This window comes from Tamandua tetradactyla, chromosome 4, assembly GCF_023851605.1.
Source record: "Tamandua tetradactyla isolate mTamTet1 chromosome 4, mTamTet1.pri, whole genome shotgun sequence".
NCBI lineage: Eukaryota > Metazoa > Chordata > Mammalia > Pilosa > Myrmecophagidae > Tamandua > Tamandua tetradactyla.
In genome coordinates, this window is record NC_135330.1 from 197727719 (window position 1) to 197734360 (window position 6642).

The 6642-nt window shown below is 61.1% G+C and overlaps 1 long non-coding RNA gene across 1 annotated transcript; it reads right to left on the reverse strand.

Moving 5' to 3' along the window:
* Positions 1–792: 792 nt before the first annotated feature.
* Positions 793–6262, reverse strand: LOC143679648 (uncharacterized). Its single transcript, XR_013173887.1, has 3 exons — positions 6196–6262; positions 2818–2878; positions 793–852 (listed from the first exon to the last, which is right to left on the reverse strand). It is a non-coding gene; the product is annotated as an uncharacterized LOC143679648 (long non-coding RNA).
* Positions 6263–6642: the final 380 nt, after the last annotated feature.

Consider the following 6642-nt stretch of genomic DNA (forward strand, 5'->3'; position numbering starts at 1 on the left):
CAGAACTCACTATGGTTCCTCCGTGAGAGTGTGTAGGTCTGTGTGTGCATGCGTGTGAGTTTGTGAGTATGTATGTGTGCTATTGGATGAGTATGTATTAGTGTGTATTGGGTGTGCCCAAGTGTGAGCATATGTGAGTATGTGTGTGTTCATGTATGAGTGTATGTGTGCATGTCGGTGGGTGTGCCCATGTGTGAATGGATGTATGAGTATGTATGTGAGTGTGCACATGTGTAAGTGTGTGTATGAGAATCCATGTGCATGCACATGTGAGTGCCTGAGATGAGTGTGTATGTGAGTGTGTGCCGTGTGGACATGTGTGTGTGTCTGGCTAGGGTGCGTGTGCCCCACTGGCAGTCCCCGGCATCCTTGGGGCAGGGTTTCCTGGGATCTGACCCTGACTCGCACTGCCTGTGCCTGGTGCTCCGAGAGTGTAACTCTCACTCACGGATTGAGCCCCCTGCCCAGAAGCCGGGTCCAGTCCTGACCCCGCCCCATGAGCTCATTTGTAAACAAGGTCTCTGGAATTGTTCCCAGCTAAGATGGGTCCACAGGGGACCGAGTGCTCGCTACACCACGGCTCACCTGCAGGCCGAGGCGGCGTGGGTGCAGGGGCCGTGGCAGAGGTGGCGTGTGACGGACGCCGAGCTCCGGTTTTGCATCCACAAGCCCTGGGGACAGCAGCGGGCCGGGGTCAGGGGCCCCTCTAAGGGGGAGCTGGCCGTGCCGCCGCCATGGTTTCGGACTGTGGGCCCAGCACTGGGAGGAGGCCAAGGCCGCTGCTGCAGCCAACCCCGCGGTCAGCAGGGGATCAGCACGAGCCCGGGAGCTCCCGGCTTTGCAAGCGCAGGCCTGGGGAAGGGCGGGTGGGGAAGGCAAGTTCAGGACAGGGTGGGAGAGAATGGAGCGTTCTCCTGGGAGGGAGAGAGGAAGAAGGGTGGGGGCCGGGCAGGGGTTCTTTAGGGGTGAAATGGGCAGGGTGGGTCCCGCCGGGTGCACAGGACGAGCCGGTGCAGGCAGGGCTGGAGGGCATCTGGCAGGCAGGGTGCTGAAGGCTGCGGCCCCCCGCAGACCGGCACTTCTGTGGACATTGGGGAGCCTGGCTGTCTCGGCCCCTTTCTCCCCACAAGGGACGCGAGCTCCTCGGGGAAAGCCTAACCCGGGGCTGGCCACCCCCGGAGAGGGCAGGGGCCTTTGCTGCTGAGCCACCGAGTGGCAGAGGGTGGAAGAACAAGGGTGGGGAGGCGAAGAGGGAGTGGAGAGGCTGAGCTGCTGGGCGCCCGGCAGATTTGGAACTGGGTGAGAAGCGCACGTGCTCTAACCCAGCTGGAGCGCTACTCCAGCAGCCACCACTTCCCTGAGCAGGAAGGTGGGCCTCCCTGCTACCTCCGCAGGTGAGAGGCCCTTCCAGGTGAGACCTGCCAAGTGAGCTGCCCCTCTAGTTGAGCCACCCCTCCAGGGGAGCTGCCGCTTCAGGTGAGAGGCCCCTCCAGGGGAGCCACCCTTCCGGGTGAGTGTGTAAGGTTGGGCCCTGCTGGGCTGAGGCTGTCTGGGAAGAGCACCTGTCCTTCTGCCAGGTGGTTTGTTTCAGTGGCGGCTCAGTAAAAGCAGGTGTTGCTGGAGCACTGTGCAGAGGGTGGTTCTGAGCGGCTCTGGAGAGCTGCCAGAAGCCCAGGCTGGTGGGCCCTACCGCTGTACTCCCTGCACGTCCCCTCTCCAGAGTTTACTGCCCATAAGTGGCTCTAGGTGAAGAAGGTCACGTATGACTTAAGGTATTTCTCTTGGGCCGGAGCCTCGGGGGCCGGGGGAGGGGCGAGTGCACAAGCCGCCGTAAGCCCCGGAGGTGATGTGGGTTCCTTCCACCAGCGCTCCCAGCACGCCGGAGGCCTGAGAACCTTCTGTGGTCGCTGATCCTTTAAGCCACGGGCGCGACGCCCGGCCGAGCTGCCTGGGGACTGTTTCCCTGGACAGACTCTCGGTCATGGAGCCGACCTGGACTGGGAAAGAAGGCACCGACAGGTAGATTGTCTCTTTTTTCCTAGCCGTATCACCAAGATGGCTATGTGATTTTAGGTCCAGGGTAAATTCCGTAGGACTTTATTGTTACTCCTCGTCCCCCAGAGTCACAGTAGGCCCTCAGTAAACATCGCTTCTATGAATTTGTTTTTGGTTTTTGTCTTTCTAAAATCGAAAGCTGGTGCCTGACGGTGATGCCAGCCGGGCATGATTTCCTCAGGCTCAGCTCCCGGGAACCACAGCCTGGTGCAGAGCAGAGCTTGGCCGGGTGTGTGAGACTCTGGCCCCGCAGCTGCGCAGGCCGAGGTGGGAGGGCAGGGCTGGTCCCCGACGCCCCAGCTCAGGCTCTGCAGGGGAGGTCTGCCCCAGCCCTCGGGCCAGACCCCAAAGGAAATCCCGGTGGGGAACGCGTGGTGCAGGCGGTGCCATCCAGCCGCCCTGGGAAGCGGGGTGCTGCCAGGGCAGCTGCAGGGCGGGGGGCTTGGCCGGGGGTCACCGGTGCCCTCCCCTGGCCACGCAGCCTGGAGCTCACAGCAAGCCGCCCCACCCCCCCCACCCCCACCCTGGGGGCTGCGGCCCCCGCAGGGAGACCCGGCCGCTCCTCTCCCTTCGCCCAGGCTCATTTCCAGAAGCGGCCGCCTGCGGGCAGCGCCCAGACCGGCTTTCCCCACGGGGAGAGGCAGGAGCGGGTGGGGAGGGGGCTCTGGGAGCTGCCGCTTGGGAAGGTTTGCAAATGAAGCTGAGCCCAGGCTTGGGAGTAGCAGAGGGCCAGGGGAGGCTGAACAGTGGCTGGGGTTTTACCTGGTCTTCCTAAGAGCTTCAGCCTGGAGGCCTGCCCGGAGGCGGTTTCATGAAATGCGATCTGAAAACCCAAGAGGACATGATTCACCAAATGCCTGGCTGGTCCTGGTAGGGGAGAGAAATCCCTCCTTCCACAAACCCCTCATCTGTGAAGAACTAAAGGGCTTGAAAACACCAAGTGTGCGCCCTGGCTAGTTTGCCCACCTGGGAAGTTTTCTTCTCCAGCAGGTGGGTCCAGACACCTGACCGCTCCAGGATTCCATCTGTAGCTCCGGGGCTCTGCTCTCACTCGTGACCCCCCCCAAAATGTCCCGGCACCATTCACATAGCAAGGTGAACAAACAATACCCACCAGCCTAATGCCTCCCTAGGCCCCAGGGGAAGCTGCCTCTCCCACCTATGAAATCCCCAGACACCAGCTGTGCCATTCTCATTGTACTGGTTTCTTTTCATCTAAAAGAAAGTTATTTATGAATTTGCCTTATCTCCCCTGACTTGTAAGCTTCTTGGAGCCTCTGTTAGACCCCATTCAACCTGGGGCCTTCACACATGATCGGCCCTCAGTCTCTTTTGGGTGAATGACTGTGGAGGATCAGGTACAGCCAAATCAGTCTAGGAGGCCTCCCTGGAGGAGATGATTTTCCTCCTAGGTTTTGAGGAGCTTGAAGGTCTTGGATTTGTTGAAATGATCCTCTTGATTCTCTCTTTCTCCTTTCATAGGTTTGTCTACCTGCCTGTCCTTAAACGTGACTGATCTTCTACGCCCCGCCATACCGACATACGATCTAATGCGATACACATACACGTATGCATGCATATGTGTGTCCACACACACACAATTTATACTCTTTCCTTGGACAATCTTAGTCCCCATCTCCGTTTAGACGACTCTCCTTGCTAACCAACCTCAACTCCTTATTTCCAAATACCCCGTGGCAGGCGTCTCTAGGGCGGTATCCGGTGGCCCTGACCCCTCCCCTCCAGTAGTAGATCTGATGCCGTGGCTGTGCTGTCGCTTCCGTGAAAGTTTACCCGAGGTGGCGACCTCCAGCTCGCTATCCTTTGCCATCTCTTGCCCTCTGGGCTTGCACGCTTTGATGGCACAAGATGGAGAGACCCTCGAGCGAGGACGTGGGGCTCGCGGGCCCACAGCCCCGGGGGACCTGGGCCTTGATGACGCACGAGTGAGGCCCAGGCAGGTCCTCCCCTAGCCCAGCCTCCCCATAAGCGTGCAGCATCGGCGGGTACTGGGGTTGCGGCTTTGTTGACATGAGTTTGTGTATTATGAGATAACAAATATGTTGCTTTAAGCCACTAAATTTTGGGGCCATCTATTATGCAGCAACAGATAACAACTACCCAGCCCGTGACTTTGTCTAGAGCACATCAGGACTAAACTCACGGCCTTCACGCCAGGTTTCCCCAGCCCAGGTTCTCCTGTGAGGCCCTCCCCGGGCGGGGCCTGGCCTCTCAGGCCCTGTTTTCAGCCTCTAGGCGTGGGAGCCCTGCATCGCCCCCTGCTGCTTTACCTGCTGCTTACGGCTCTCGGGACTCCCCTGGGCAGCGTCCAGCCTGGGGGTCTGGATGGGCAGGAGGCCATCGCCCTTTCCCCAGGCGGGGATGGTTGCCAGGGCTCTGCCTCCTCTGCTTCCAGATGCTCCACCTTCAAGCAAGACGCCGGACTGACCCTCCTATAGGATTTTCTCTGGGAAATGTCTTCCCTCCAAAACCTTCAGTGGCTCCCTCCTTCCTTCTCCATCATCAGCCGCATCTTGGCCTCTCTCGGGTCCCCCAGCCTTGGTCCCCTTTGGAACCCCCACCCCCCTTGCCATGCACACCTGTGCTCTATGCCGGCATTAATGAGGCAGCTCCCACCGGCACCCTATCTGTGGGTGCTGCCCACCCCCTCTGCCACCCAAACCCTGCACCGTCTCTGTGCCCAGTTCACCCCCTCCCTTTACCCAGCCCCGGATCCCTGTAGAGCCAAGCGCTCACCACCCACCTCCTGCACTAAGGCCTGAGGTTCGCTGTGGACAAGGCAGCTGTTCCCCTGCCTCCACGGAGCCCCCAGTCCGGGGCAGGAGGGAGTCACTCAAGGAATGATCCTCAGTCAGTCCCACAAATCAGGCCAAAGTCTAGGGGAGAAAAGGACACCCGCGGAGAACCAGAGAAGATTCCTTGAGGAAGAAGCATTTAAGGAGAGGGCTGAGGATGAACAGGAGTTGATGAGGGAGGAGGCGAGGGAAAAGCATGCCAGGCAGAGGGAACGGCACATATGGAAGGCTCTGTAGTGAGCTGGAGCTGAATTTCTCAGTTCTCATTTGTCTCCATTTCCTTCAATTCCCGGCAGCTAATCTGGTCTGTGCCACAGAATTTAGCAATTCACTAAGCATTGCCTCATGTTCCTCTGACATTTCTTGGGTTAGCCTTGTCAGTAAAACTGGAAGCTGGGGCTGCGTCTCATAATTACCTCCCCCCCCCACCATGGCACTGCAGCAGGGTAGGGGACATCATGGGCAGAAAATAAAAAAGCACTGGCTGCCCTGATGGAGCCGCAGGGGCGTGTCCAGGGAGCTGCCCAGTGAGTGTCTTAATTCAGTGACCGGCTCCAGCCAGGGGTGCGCCCGCTGCTGCGGTGGTGACAACCTGCAGAGTGCCCGCCTCGGAGGGGCCGCCTGCTGCCCCCGAACCCTCCGTGCACGGTGACAGCCCACCAGCAGCCCGGTCTCCCCCCCCCCAGCCCCCTGGCATCTCAGGCTGAGAGCTGACAGCCGCCTCTTGTGACTGCAGCTCCTTCCCGTCCCCTGGGCGGCACTCCCTGTCCCCGGACCCTCACTCAGCGGCAAGCGGCGGCCCAGGGCACTGCCCAGCTTCTGCGAGGTCAGCTCTGCGGCCGTGGGCGGGGGCTGCGCGGGGCGGACCCAGCAGAGCTGCAGCACCCCCGACCGCCCCCACCCCCAGGCTCTGGGCCTGGCCGGGTCGCTCCTGGGCCCGAAGTGTCTCTCGAGCCTCCGCGCAGGTCCCTGACTGCCGGCCACCCGGCACCCGGGCTCCTTTGGGATCTGGGGCTTGGACAGGCAGTTCCTGGGGAGCAGGTGGCCAAGTTCCCTCCTGATCCCAGGCAGGGGCTCCCCCAGCTGCTCCCCCGGCTCCCGCGGTGCGCGCAGGTCGGGGCCCATGGGGGGCCCGGGGCTGAGCAGAGGCCGAGCTTCTGGAAAACGCTAAGGCCATGGAAAGGCCGGGGGTAGTGGGGGGACTGGGGAGGCGCTGACAGGTGTTGCGGCCTCCAACGCAGGGTGGTGTTAACCCGCAGGTAAGAGGAGGGGTGTGGGCGCCGCCCGGAGGGACCCACCCATGCTCCCTGCCGCGCGGTCGGACCTGGGGACAGGGCTGGGCTTCCCGCAGGGCCCCTGCAGCTCACCCCCACGCGGTGGCCTGATGAGGCTTTCCGGAAACCAGTACCCCAGGACCGGCTGCGCCGGCCTCCCTTGGCCCTCCCTCTCCTCCTGTGGCCCCTCCCTCTCCTGCACGGGAACCTGGGGTGCTGCGGTGCGTGGACAATGGCGAGCGCAGGGCTCGGCCTTGGGGAGCTTTCTGTGCGCCACGTGACCACTGCGAGTGCGTCGACAACCCACGCCGCTTGCACCTCCTTTTATTTTAAAACTGGAAAATAAATCAGAACAGAAACCTTCAGAAAGTTCCCTATGTTAGCTCCCTGCTAGACAGAGACTCTAGTCTTGTGTGTGCCTGTGTCTGCATGTGCGTGGGGAGGAGGGGGGAGGAGGGGAGGGGACGAGGGGGTTAGGGAGAGGGGGGTAGGGAGAG